We start from the raw sequence: 14,935 nt of genomic DNA, 5'->3' as shown, positions 1-14,935 counted from the left end.
TCTTGTAAGAATTTCTGTGGCTATGTACATGACACTTATTTTTTTGCTATTTGCTTTTCTTTTATCTCTTTGCTGGTTTTAGTATCAGGGTAACACTGGCTTTTGTTTTTTATGGATGAGGAAATTCAGCGGTGTCTTTTCTGTAACTATAACTTCTGTAACTACAGCCTCTGTAAGTATAGCTTTCTGTAACTATAGCATGCATACCATTTCTTTATGCAGGCACCTATTTTCTCTTACATTGCTGATGGTTGGTTGTCTTGGACAACCTGGATAGTATAGTTATATTTATTTTGATTTTTTTGTGTGTGCTGGGGATTGAACTCAGGAGCACTCAACCACTGAGCCACATCCTCAGCCCTATTTTGTATTTTATTTAAAGTCAGGGTCTCACTGAGTTGCTTAGTGCCTTACCATTGCCGAGGCTGGCTTTGAAGTCACAATCCTCCTTTCTCAGCCTCCAGAGTCACTGGGATTACAGGCATGTGCCACTGCACCCAGCTGTTTTGATCTTTATAACAGTACTATAATGCCATATATTATTTTGTGACTTCCATCTTTTGCTCAAAATCCTGTTTTCTTTCTATTTCACCAATTTATGATAGAATTTTTATTTTTCTAATTTGTTTACATTTAATACTGTGATACTGAGTATTGAACTCAGGGCTTTTCACATTGTAGGCCAGTGCTCTAACACTGAGCTACATTTCCAGCCCTTTTTATTTTTATGTTTATATAAATAAGTTGCCCAGACTGAACTGGAACTTGTGATCCTCCTGCCTCAGCCTCTTGAGTAGCTGGGATTACAGATGTGTTGCACCATACCTGGCTCAGTCTAACTTTTTAACATAGTTCCTTAGCTTATTGATTTCAGAGATAAATTTCCTTCTTAGAACTATTTTGATTGTATTCCACATGTATTGATTTGTAGTATTTTTGTTATTGCATAATTAAAATACCAATTTGCATTATTGGAATTATTGGCTATTTAAAAACATATACCATTTGGCAATTTGTTTATTTTCCTTTTTATCATTGATTTATCACTTAGTCATATTATAGTCAAAGAATATGCTCCGTATGGTTTTTATCATATAAAGTTTGTTAAGACCTGCTTTATGATCCACTGTATATTCAGTTGTAGAATTTATATGTGCATTTGAAAAAAACGTATAGAATTTAGGGCTCTAAATTTTTCTATTGGGCCTCTGGTGTTCTAGTCTTAAATATCCTTACACATTTTATTTTATTATTATTTTTTATTTTTTAAAAGTTCCCTGAAGGAGGCTTCTTGAGATTTTGCTTCTGAGCAGGATCCTCAGTCCTTACCCATTTTAAGTCTTTGTTCTTTCAGTTACTGGGTTAGTTATAGTAATGTAATTTATTTGTTTTGCTAATTTTTGTTTTATGTTTCAAGGCATACACACACACACACACACACACACACACACACACACACTTGCTATATAATCCTGGTTAATTTTTATATCATTTCTAATGAGTCTCTTTTCTCCTAGCAATGCTCCTTATTTCTCCATATTGTTCATTTTACTTACTATCAACATATTTCTTTTAGTGATTATTGCATTATATATCTTTTCAACTCTTTTATATTCAACATTTCTGTAACATTCCCTTTTATACAACATAATATTTGATTTTTAATATGAAATTTCATAATCCTTGTCTTTTAACTGGAGCATTTAGTCCATTTACATTTAAGATAATAGTTGGCATATTTGGGTTTAATGCTACCAATTAATATTGTCCAGTATGTTCTGTTTTGTCTATTTTCGTGGCCTACTTTGAATGAATTGATTGTCTATTATCACTCTGTTTTTCCTTTATTAATTAACTTCTATACTAAATCATGCATGTTTTACATATCAGAGTCTAGGATTAATGGAGTCTTTAGTTATTCAATGATTTTACCTCCCTCACCCCTCAAGCCATGCAAAGATCTGAAAACATTTTATAATCTCTTGCTTAAAATGCTACACTTACCATGTATTTTGATCCTATCTTTGATTTGTTTTTATACTCTCAAGACATTATTAATGTTTTATCCAACCACTGTTCCTTTAAATTTACCTACATAAATACTACTCTTTTTTGGGGGTGGTTACCAGGGATTGAACTCAGGGGCACTAGACCACTGAGCCACATCTTAGGCCTATTTTGTATTTTATTTAGAGACAGGAAATCACTGAGTTGCTGAGTGTCTCACTTGTTGCACAGGCTGGCTTTGAACTTGCCATCCTCCTGCCTCAGCCTCCGGATGATCAATGATCTTCTGGGATTACAGGTGTGCAGCACCGCACCTGGCTCTCCTTGTTTTTCATCCCCACCTCAACCCTCCGCTTTCCAGAACTTCCACTTTGGGATCTCTTTTGTATCATTCAGGATTTCCTTTAGCGAGGGCCTGCTGTTGTAAACTCAGTATTTGCTTATTTCTTTAGTTTGCCCTTATAGGGTGAACATCTGTAAAGAACAGAATTGGCATTATAAGTAAGTAGTGAAAGGGTAGACAATTCAATAGTAGATCCTGGGACAGTGACTTTCCATCTGAAAGAAAAATATATTCCTACCCTGAACTGTAAAAATAAATAAATAAAATAAAATAAAATAAAAAATTATAAAAGGAAAATTTTGACAGATTAAATTGGAAAAAAAAGAAAAAAATTGAAATTTGATTAGAGATGTATGGGAAAGATTTCTTAAATTGACACAAAATATAAATTATAAAGAAACGACCTTGAGATTTCAGTTTATGAGAATTATAAAGCCTGTGTATTGAACAAGTTAAAAGCCAAGGGACACACTGGAAGAAATATTTACAAGATATATAATGAGGGATCATATCATGAAAAAAATGTCAAATGAATAAGGAAAAATCTAATAGATGTAACAATAGAAAAAATGGTTAAAGGATGTAAATTGACAGCAAACAGAAGATCAGTGAACAGGTTTCTGCTTAGACATGTAAAGAAAATCTGACTTCTTTATTGGGCATATTTTTCATTTTCCTTTTGGGCCTCCACCTCATAGGTTTGGGGTTTGGGTGTGGAGTAGGGGAAGAGGGCCACTCTAAACTTCCCACACAAGTGAATCCCAGACAGGCTGGGTTCTAATTCTCTTTCAGATAACATGGCAGCTTGTAGGAAATGCTCCCTGAGTGTGGATGCCCTCCTCCCCTGCTCCTCCTCAAAATGGTGGCTGGGTACATGGTGGATGGAGGCTTTCCTCACCTGAATATCATCCTCTATGTCTTTATCAGATTTTTAAACAGGAAGTAAGGCCAAAACACCTCTGTCTCTGTCTCTCTGTCTCTCTCTCTCTCTCTCTCTCTCTCTCTCTCTCTCTGGCCTTCTTCTCAAATAATGTGAAGGATTTTGAGTCACATAAGCTAGAAAGTTATGGTGTCTGGGAGTGATGAATGCTTTTTATTTTGTCTGCCTTCTTTTCCACATTCTACTTTTTTGGAAAGAATAGTCTTTTTCTCTTTTAATTATTACCCAGTTAGATCTTCTAAGTTCTCTTTGCACTGTTTTCTATTAAAACTCTATGTTCAGACCTCCAAACTTAGCTTGTACTGTTTAAAATTTGTTTAATAAGTTGTCAATTTTCTGCCTGAGGAAAATTTGATTCTCATGATAATTGCCTAGTAATGGACTAAAAAGGAGCCAGCTGAAAAGTAAGTGCTTTAATCCAGGTTGTACCTGTCCTTCCCACTGAACTTGTGGTAAATTGAAACAGTAAGATTTACAATGTATGAGAGTGCATCGAATTATTTTAAAAGTGATTCCCTGTACACATTAAAAAATTGCATTATCTTACCAGTAATTAGGAAAGTACAAAATTTAAAACTGAGATACCATTGGAAAACAATTTAAAGTGATATGGTCTGATGAGAGACTTCTGGAGCTGTTCAAATGTTGTAATCACTCTAGAGAACAATTTGGTAGAGTCTACTGAAATTACAACCCATTAATATAACCAGGTGTATTTCCTAGAGAAACTCTTCCTTAGGCACACAGGATGACAAGTTCAAGTTCATTTGTAAAAGTAAAAACCGCAATCACTATGAATCTAATGAATAGATAAAAAATGGCATCCCAGTGGCTCAGGAGGCTGAGACAGGAGGATCTTGAGTTCAAAGCTAGCTAGCCTTAATAATGGGGAGGTGCTAAGCAACTCAGTGTAACCTTGTCTCTAATAAAATACAAAATTGGGCTGGGGATGTGGCTCAGTGGTTTAGTACTCCTGAGTTCAATCCCTGGTACTCTACACCCCCCACAAAAGAATGGCATATTCCATATGATGGAAACTCAAATCTTTAGGAAACATCAACTATATTTGTAAGTCATGATTTAAAAAACAGAGTTGAGGGAAAAAAACAAATCAAAGAATATGAAGCCAAGTATGAAAATCTAATCACTTACAAAACAACATAAACTTTGCTTACTTATATCTATACTTATGTAGAATGTATATGTAGCATTTGTATTTTGATTGGAATAATACCAACTTCATGTTATGATAGGAATGTTCTGGGAATGGAGCGAGGAATGCGGTAAAAGATATACATCATTTAAAATAATTTCTTTGGGCTGGGGATGTGGCTCAAGCGGTAGCGTGCTTGCCTGGCATGCGAGCGGCCCGGGTTAGGTCCTCAGTACCACATACAAACAAAGATGTTGTGTCCACCGAAAACTAAAAAATAAATATTAAAAATTCTCTCTCTCTCTAAAAAAATAATTTCTTTGAAGTAAAAAAGACACTGAGGAAAATAGTACTAAGAATAACTCCAATTCTGGGAGGTGGGCTCATACGCATTGGGAATGAAAAAATTCTCAAAAATAAATTAGACCTAATGTCTGTGCTTGAAACCAAGTGTGTGGTAGTGAGCAGTTGTACTTTTTACCACCCTTAAAACGTTTCCAAAAGGTCCAGTGCATTACATTTGTGTTTTTTTTCATTTATTTATCTAATATATATTTATCTTGGTTGACCAGATCCAAGAAAAGAAATTAAGGAAAGCAAGAAGAAACAGGAAAAAAAAATCATTAATCAGAAGCACCTTATAAGATATTGGAGCAACCCTACATGCAAATTCATAATTACATAAAGAAGGAAAGACAACAACCTTGATGGTAGAGAATGGAGAGATACGTATGGAAGTGGTGAAAATTGAGTAAAATTGAAAAAAAAAAGTTGAGATGAGTTTTAAGCAAGACTTAGGATGAAACAGGAAGACAGGAGTTGGCAGAGGTGGAAGAAATAGCTCAGCTCGGCGGCAGAGGTCAGGGAACTGAAAGTCCATGGTGGGTTCTCTGAGGTTTCTTATTCACAAAGGTACCAGCCTTCTCTTCTTTTTTGGTGTCTTCACCTGCTACTGATTAAGAAATTCCGCTAAACAAAACAAAACGAAGGAGAGAACAATCTCAAACCAAACCAAAAAGGAAATATGTAGCTGTCCACGGTCCTCGAATGAAGATGTCGCGTCTCTGGGTGGTTGCTTCTTCTGTGCTTACAATGGGTCTTGCAGATCCACTAATACCCTCAACCAAATGGCGATGAATTATGGAGTCAGTTCACTCCTGGAAGAGGTTTTTGCTGCCACTGAGGTCCTGGACAGCGCTCCGAGTCGCAAGTAGCAAGTACGCGTGAGCACTTGGAAGGAAGGAGCCTAGGGACTCACTTGGAGGGAAGGAGCCCCAGCCCCTGGCCGGCTGGAGGGTCCATGTCCTCTTTCTCATAGGCTCTTCTTGGCTGGCGATCTCTGGGACAGATTCTTCTGCGAATCCCTGTTCGACGACCACGTCCTCCCCGGGGGCGCTCAGGAAGGCGCCCAGTTCCGGCCATCAGGAGAGTCTCCCTGGCCTCCTGGGAGTTGGTTGGTGGCGCCCTCGAGGCCCTCAGGGATCAGGATGAGGGTGTGTCCTTGAAGAGACACTTGCAGGACCGAGGTTGGCGCGGTCTTCAGCACCAGGTCGACGTCGTTCTGGGGTGCCTGTAGATACCCGCGGCCAGGACCGCCACAGAGATGAGCGCGGTGGTGTCAGCTGACCCCGCGGAACTTGCAGGCTGGGCGCCGTCTGGGGTTCTGCAGGGTCTGCGGGGTCGTCCAGTCGGCGGCGCTTGGCACGGTCGGGTCCTCCGGGCTGTGGTCCCCACCGGGGCGCCGGGCAGGCGCTGGGGCTGCGTGGCCACAAGACCATCTTTGCGGCCGCGCTTCAGGCCGAGCTCTCGGGTCCCGGCCGAGTGAGTGCGGGGCGCGGATGGCACGGACCTGCGCGCGGGCGGTGACAGACAGGTCTGGATGTCAGGTTAGGCTAGCTGGGAGGGCGGGCCGCAGTCCGGGCTTCTGGGGAGCCACGCCCATCGCTGGGCTCCGCCCTGGAATAATGGGCTTTCCCTCTGCTGGCGCCGACGCCAAGGGCTCAGTTGCTAGCCGGGTTTGTGGAATCACCTGCTAGGGCTCAGCAGAAGCGCTGCCTCCAGACTTTGACGGCTCAGGGCGTGGCTAGCGGGACAGGCGCTGTGTAGTGCAATAGCAGGGAAGGGTTTTAGGAAGGTTCGGAAAGGGAACACCGCTGGGACCAGTGGTCCTTATTGCTCATATTTCTGATTAAAAACAAACCAACCGACTAAAATCCAAAATGCAACCTATAAACGACTTGCTTACTTTAGAAGTAGCCTATGTCTAATGTCTCTTCTAAATTTTCCAGAAGACTATGAAAGAGAGCTTTATCTCAGCACTCATCACTGCTTTTGCAGCCTATTTACATATGGTTCTAGAAATCTCTTTCATTTATGAGAGAAATTAGAAATACCAAAATTTTCTTTGATAATAGAGCTTTTTAGGAAATAAAGAGAATAGTATTTTGTTGGAAGTCAGGCACAGAAGAAAAAAAATAAGATTTTTTTTGTATTCAAATCTGATATTTGACCTTTATTAAGTGTAAAAATTAGTTTATCCTCACAAATAGTTAAGAGAAGAAAAGAAAGTTTTACAAAATTAAATGCCTGATTTGTGTTGGACACGGGAATCAAATACACATGTTTATTTGGGTGCAGCTGCGCAAGCTTGTAATACCAGCGGATCATTGAGAGGCTGAGGCAGGAGGATCACCAAATTCAAAGCCAGCTGCAGCAACTTAGCAAGGCCCTAAGGCAATTTAGAAAGACCCTGTCTCTAAATAAAATATTAAAAAGAACTGGGGATGTGGCTCAGTGGTGAAGTGCTCCTGGGTTCGATCTCATATCAAACAAACACCTCGTCCCCCAAAAAACAGGTGTTTAATTTTATAAGACACAATTTTTTATTTTTTAACCTTTATGATTAGGGCAATTAGATATGAAATTTCTGGGTATTGAGTGGCATCTAAACAATAATAGATAATGCAAACTTTCTACCTGGCTGCCCAAAGCACCTTTGTGTAAGGGAACACTGCTGGGAGGTTGTGTTCTTTCTGTACCTCATTCTTGCCTGCGCTTAATGAGGTTGGAAAGCATTTATCAGTCTGTTGGTATGAAATGGTATACCATGTGTTTTCTATTTCCCTGATTACTCATGACATTGATCATGTTTTCACATATGTATCGGCCATCCATGTAACATCTTCTGTGGAATATCTATGTCGTTTGCCCATATTTTTTTGTTACTGATTTTTGGAACTTGTTTCTTACTTACATATATTGAAATGATCTTTACCCATTTTGTGATTTGTTTTTATTCACCTTATTTATATTAAACAAATGCTTAATTTTAAAATGGTTTCAACTCCATGAGTTTTATTCTTTATGATTATGATATTTGTGTATTGTTTCAGAAATACTCCCTATTCCAAGATCATTATATATCTCTTCCAATATTTACATCTTCACCTTTCAAAATTTAAAATCTTTATCCAGATGTAGCAGGCTCTTTTGTAATCATGAGATAGTGATCCAGTTTTTCCCCATATGCAAAACCAATTGTCCTGATATTTTTAATTGAAAAATTCATCTTTCCCCACTGAACTGCACAATTTCCTATTTTTAAATATATATATATATATATATATATATATATATATATATATATTCATTTAAATGTGGATGTTTGATCTTTCTGTTGCATTGATTTTATTGTTTAGCCAGAGATAATTTCATACAGTTGACATTTTAAATTATTACATTTACTTTTTTTTTTTGTTACTGGGGATTGACCTCATAGACTCTTTACCACTGAGCTACAACCCTAGCTTTTTAAATTAAATTTTATTTTAAAAAAAAATTTGAGACAGGGTCCTTTAAGATCATGTAACAATTTTTATTCTTATTTATAGCTAACAATTATATACATTTATGAGGTAAAATATGGTGTTTTGATAGATGTACATGTTGTGGGAAAATTAAATCAAGATAATTAACATACTCATCACTTCATATACTTTTCATTTTTGTGGAGCCAATATTTAGAACCTATTTTAGCAGTTTTGAAGTATACAATACATAATTATTAACAATAGCCATCATGCTATACTGTATATCTCAAAACTTATTTTGGTGAAACTGAATCTTTGTATCCCTTGACCAATACCATTCACTGTCTCCCAACCACTAAGTACCCTTATACTCTCTGTTTTTATGATTTTGACTGGGAGTTCACATAATAAACTAATAAATGCTTTATTCGTATTTTATCTTTTGTTTTTTATTTAACTTTTTATTTGTTCTTTCTAGATATACATGACAAGTAGAGTGTATTTTGACATAGTATACATGCATGCAGTATAATTTTCCATTCTTATTTTATGCATATCTTAAAAAGATTCTTTCATTTAAGTGAAAAATTCCAGGCCAGAATTCCAGTTGTTTTGTATCAGTGCTTTGCAGCTGTTATTCCACTGTTTTTTGTCTTCCTTTTTTTTTTCCTGTTGAGAAATCAGCTTTCCAACTCTTTGCCTCTTCATTGTAGTTATCTTCTCTTTCTGCCATCAATCTATCCCCATTTTCTTTTTGTGGTGCTGATGATTGAACCTAGGGCCTCACCTACTCTTTCTATATGTCCTCTCCTTAGGATTTGTTGTTTTGTACGCTTACAATAATCTGTCTAAATGTGTCCTTATTTATGATCTTGAACATCTGTGTGCTTCTTTAAAGAGGATGCTAAAACTATGCCCAGAACTGGGTGTGTTCTTTCTTCAGCACTGCAAACCCCCACCTCTATTGCTGTAGGATCATGAAGACTAATCTCATGTGTTTTGTCCTTGTTCAGGGTGAGAGTCTCTTTTTATCTCATAAGATTTAAATCTTCAAATACCCTGTACATGACATCTTCTATCTCCTTCATTTCTCATCTTTTACACTTTTGATTTGGTATTCTGGAGCTCATAGTCAATAATTCAAAACTGCAAAATCTCCAGCTTCCGTGGCATCTCTTTATCTTTCTACAATTGACCTTGCTTGCTCTGAGTACCCTGCTTTCCTGTAAGTTTCCACACTGGAGAGTGTTTTCCACAGCCCTAGTATTTCTAGGGGTTCCTCTTGCTCCCAATTGCTGTGTTCTTCTTCAAATTTGTTTTTATTGCTCCTCATTGCCACTTCCCAACTAGTTCTTTGTCCTTTCTGAATTTAATATTATCAGATTATTAGAGGCCACTTTTTTTTTTTTGGTACTGGGGATTGAACCCAGAGGAACTCAACCACAGAGCCACACCACCAGTCCTTTTTTATAGTTTATTTAGAGACAGGGTCTCACTGAGTTGCTTAGGGCCTCACTAAGTTGCTGAGGATGGCTTTGAACTTGTGACCCTCCTGCCTCAACCTTCAGATGTTGGGATGATCTGCTGGGAATATGGGCGACACCACACCCTTCTTAGTGCAGCCCTCCACACTCTTTCCACCACTGAGGCTCTTGCCCCTCATTTCTTGAATGCTTTTTACTCTATTCCACATTGATTCTGTCACAATTCCTAATGATTTTAAAATATGCTTGGATGATTCTTCCAAAACACTGGCATGTCTCCATCTTTCATCATTCTCAAGCAATCCAAACTCCTGTATCTCACTTTCTAGTCAATATCTTCAGTTGGCTATGTAATGAGCAACTCATTTTATACATATCGAAGACTGAACTAATTTAAAAATCATTTTCTCCTCTCAAAGTCTTTCTGATCTCAGAAAACAATATTTCCATCTTTTTTGGTGTGTTCATGCATGTGTGTGTGTGTGTGTGTGTGTGTGTGTGTGTGTATGAGCTCAGGCTCCAAATCTTCAAGTTACCCTAACCCTACCTCACCTTTCACGTCAACAAATCTTGTTTTTTCCAATCTTCAAAATATATCTGAGAGCTGGGCGTGTTGGCACACACCTGCAACCCTGTAATCCAGTCAACTGTGATCCAATCAGCTCCAGAGGCTGAGGTGAGAGGACCAAAAGCCCAAAGCCAGCCTTAGCAAAAAGCAAGGAACTATGCAACTCAGTAAAACTCTGTCTCTAAATAAAATACAAAATGGGGCTGGGGATGTGGCTCAGTGGTTGAGTGCCCCTGAGTTCAAACCCTGGTAACCACCCCCGCCCCCAACCACCAGAAAATATGTCTGAGAAATACCACTTCATATCATTGTTTCTGTTAACTACTTTCATTTAGGGCAGAATCATTTTTGTGTGAATTATTGCACTCCACAAAGACTGTGATTTTAAACCAATTTGTTCTTGGCTGTATTCCCAGGGTTTGGAAAAATATCTGGTACACAGAAGGTACTCAATACATATTTGTTGAATGAATGAATGAATGAATGATTTTTCTATCAACACATCCAGAGAATCCTCATTCATACTGCTTTCCCATTCTCTGGGTGCTCATCCTCTTCATCCCGGACAGTGATGGTAGATGGCAACCTCTGTCTAAAGTCCAAGAGCTTCCCTTGCACGTTTTATATATTTTTTCATCCTTTCCCTTAGCTTTATGGATGATTTCAGTATATTTACATTTCCAGTTAGTTTTCTCTATTGTTAACCCATTCCTTGTATTTACCACTTCAATGCTTATGTATTTAATTCCTGTAAGTTTCCTTTGGTTCCCCTTTAAAGCTTCCATCTCTCTAAATCAAATTACAGTTATTGATTTTTTTTTTTTGGTTCTGGGGATAGAACTCAGGGCCTTGTGCATGGGAGGCAAACACTCTACCAACTGAGCTTCATCCCCAGCCCAATCAAATTACATTTATTTAAAAACATTTTATAACTGATAATCTATCACAACCATTTGAGGGACTGACTCCTTTGTCCTGTTTTAAGTCTAATTTTTCTCTTTTGTAGTGGTGTGTTTCCTTATGTATTCTTTGAGTTAAGAGCTTAGAATCACTAGAAGCCTGGGATTTTCTCTTCAGTGTTGTGTAAGCACTGAATTTTATTTTCTGTCTCCCATAAATAGGCCATTACAACCAAAGTTCTAGGTCACCATAGATTCTTAAGGAGACTTCTTGCTTCAACATCTACTGTCTTCTCTAGATTCATGATTGGTCACCAGTTTTGGCTTTGAAGGATTTCTCTTACATTTTTATAATATGTTCAATCCCATTAAAATATTAATTTTTCTGCATGGCTTTCTAGAGAATTGTTTTTAAGGATCTCTTGGAACTGTTTCATTAACATGTGACTGAAAATGGATGTGCTTAGTGTCTAGTTTAGATCAGGAGGCTCTTGTAATAGAAGACAGTTTTGTAGATAGGGCCACCGACCTACAGAATGAGCAGACAATTAGGTAGAGATTTATGACTGACTAACTGCTGAGCTATTGAGGGAGGAGGAGGGAGGGTTGAGTCATGGTGGGAACTGTGGACAAGACAATAGTAAATACAAAGAGATTTCATCTACTGGAGACACAGCATTGATGTATTAAATGTATTAAAGTTGATATCTACTATCCAAAGGAAGATACAGACTTCTAGGTATCAGAAATGGAGTAGGAAGTTCTATTTCTGAATGCAGAGCTGATATTTTAATGTATTTCTTGTAGTAAGACTAAAATATATAGTGGCATTTGGGATTTTGACTCCTTTTAGGTGTCTGAAAATCAGCCTACTGCCATGGTCAGAGGCTGAGGAGGCACTGACCACTATTTCAAGGGGCCTGCAGTGGATCAGGAGAGGCAGGTGGAAACTGAGAATAAGCAGCTGTGGGATTGCTTGGGGATAAGACCTGTAATTTTTCAGAGAGACAAGTTATAAGAGTTCCAAAGGTCTGATTCTGAGTTGTGGTCCTTGGTGAACTAGGAAGTGGAAACTGTGGATACTGAAGATGAATTCCCACTGTATTCCCATCAATGATGTCTACTAAGTTTATGAGGCAACCCAATGTGATTAAAAACAATGGGAGATTTTACTTGTAAGGAAATTGAATTAGCCAGGAATGGTGATACATGCCTACAATCCCAGTAATTCTGAGGCAGGAGGGTCCCAAGTTCAAAGCCAGCCTCAACAATTTAGCGAGGCCCTAAGCAACTTAGTGAGACCCTGTCTCTAAATAAAATATAAAAAAAGGCTGGGGATGTGGCTCAGTGGTCGAGTGCCCCTGAGTTCAATCTCTAGTACAAACACAACAACATTAACAAAAGCAAATTGAAGTAACTGAACTGTTAAGAGTTTAAAAATTTTCAAAACCTAAGTATTGCAGCAATATCCATGAGCATACCTAAATAGGACTTTCTGATACCCAGTGGGAGAAGTTTTAAAACAAGAAGTCGTAAAAATCGAGGAAAACAAATAAAATCATTGAAACAAAAGCTTTCCTATAGAAGCATAAACAAAAGATAGATTGGAGAATGCCATTATGTATGGGATTGGATTTTCAATCTGGGGATATGTGAGATACACGGAAATTACAGAGCCTACGATTTTGTTAAATTCTATCAAGTGATAGTTAAATTCTATCAAGCCAAAGGGCAAGAGAGCCTACCTCTAGACAACATTGTAGGAAGGCTGTAGACACAAAAGGCAAATAAACATTTTTAAAAATTCTAAAATGTGATCACCCTCTCCCCCTTTATTTTTCCGTAGCTTGTGCATATGAGAGAAAACATTTCATCTTTGACTTTCTGACTCTGGTTTATTTTACTTACATAATGTTCTGCAGTTCCATCCATTTGCCAGCAAATAACATAGTTTCATTCTTCTTTATGACTGTACACACACACATACAAAATGTGTATATACACACCATATTTTCTCTCTCCACTCCTCTGTTGATGGGCACCTGGGCTGGTTCCATAACTTGACTATTGTGACTTGCATTGCTATAAACACTGATGTGTCTATATCCCTATAGTATGCTGATATTAGTCTTTTGGATAAATATCAAGGGTAGTTGGGTCATATGATGGTTGTGTTCCTGTTGAGACTCAAATCTCCATACTGCTTTACACAGTGATTCTACAAATTTGTAGTCCCACTAACAATGTTTGAGTGTATTACTTCCTCTACATCCTTGCCAGTATTTATTATTTTTTTATTCTTGATGATTGCCATTCTAATTGGAGATGAAATCTCAATGTAGTTTTGATGTACATTTCCCTGATTTCTAGGGATGTTGAACATTTTGAACATTTTTTTTCATGTTTGTTAGTCGTTTGTATTTCTTCTTTTCAGAAGTGTGTTTAATTCTTTTGCCCACTTATTGATTGGTTATTTTGTGATTTTTTATGGGTGGATTAAGCTTTTTGAGTTCTTAATATATTCTAAGTATTAATTCCCTGTCAGAAGAGTAGTGGTAAAGATTTTCTCATTCTGTAAGCTCTTTATTCATGCTCTTAATTTTTTCCTTTGGGACAACAGTGGAATGGAAGAAGGGAATTGAGGGAGAAGGAGGAGGGATGGGAAAAGGGAGGAACAGTGGAATGAAACTGATCATATTATGCTATGTACATATGTGAATATGTCATAGTGCATTCTATCACTATATATTATCTATAAAGCAACTGATTAAAAAAGCTAAAAATAAATAGAAGGAAGACTAGTAGAGAGGAAGAGGAACAGGGGAGAGAGGAGGGAAGGAAAAGTGGAAGTACTGGGTATTAAAATGGAACCAATTATATTCTATGCATGTATGAGTGTCAAAAATGAACCCCACTATTATATATAACTATAATGCAATAATAAAAAACATTTAAAATCAAGGAACATAAAAAGTAAAATAAGACAATTAAAAAATATACTACAATGGGTAGAAAAGTCACATATAAAAGGAATAACAACTTGGTTGGCAGACTTTTTATCTTGCAAATACAAAAAAGGCAATAGGCAAATATTGTTCAAGCAGTTATATATCATTTTATATTTAAGAATGAATATGTAATAATGGCATTTTTTCTTTTTAAAATTTATTTTGCATTACAATCCTTAATACACCATTATACAATAATTTATCATATCTCTGATTATATATAAGGTATGTTGACACCAAATTCAAATATTCATACATGAGTAATAATGGTCTTTTCAGGCATACAATACTAAGAGAGTTTATCATGCAAAACCATGTTCAAACTTATAGAACCAAGATAGTTTACCACACATAGGACATGGTGGAAATAACTATTAAAGGATATTCTTCAGCCAGATGAAAATTGAGGCTAGACTGAATGAGTAGAATGCTAAGAATTAAAAGGTAGGAAAGAATCGATAATGTGGGGTTGGAGTTGTAGCTCAGCAGTAGAACCCTTGCCTAGTCCATGGAGGCACTGGGTTCAATCCTCAGCATCACATAAAAAAATAGATGAATAAATAAAATCAAGGTATTCTGTTCAGCTACAACTAAAAATTAAAAATAATAATTAGTAAGGTGCGGAGGTCAATCTGAATAGTTGCTCATGTTTTGAAATGAAATGACCCTTTGACTTCAGTTTTGTAATATTTTACTCTATAGAAATGAAGCAAACATGGTGATA

The 14,935-nt window shown here is 37.3% G+C and overlaps 1 pseudogene; it reads right to left on the bottom strand.

Annotated features, from left to right (window-relative positions):
- Nucleotides 1-5,697: 5,697 nt before the first annotated feature.
- On the bottom strand, nt 5,698-6,221 carry LOC143407938 (proline-rich protein 23C-like; annotated as a pseudogene).
- Nucleotides 6,222-14,935: the final 8,714 nt, after the last annotated feature.

Source organism: Callospermophilus lateralis, chromosome 10 (assembly GCF_048772815.1).
Source record: "Callospermophilus lateralis isolate mCalLat2 chromosome 10, mCalLat2.hap1, whole genome shotgun sequence".
In the NCBI taxonomy this organism is placed as follows: Eukaryota; Metazoa; Chordata; class Mammalia; order Rodentia; family Sciuridae; genus Callospermophilus; species Callospermophilus lateralis.
The sequence above is the reverse complement of the archived record's forward strand: the minus strand, read 5'-3'. Positions and strand labels throughout refer to the sequence as shown.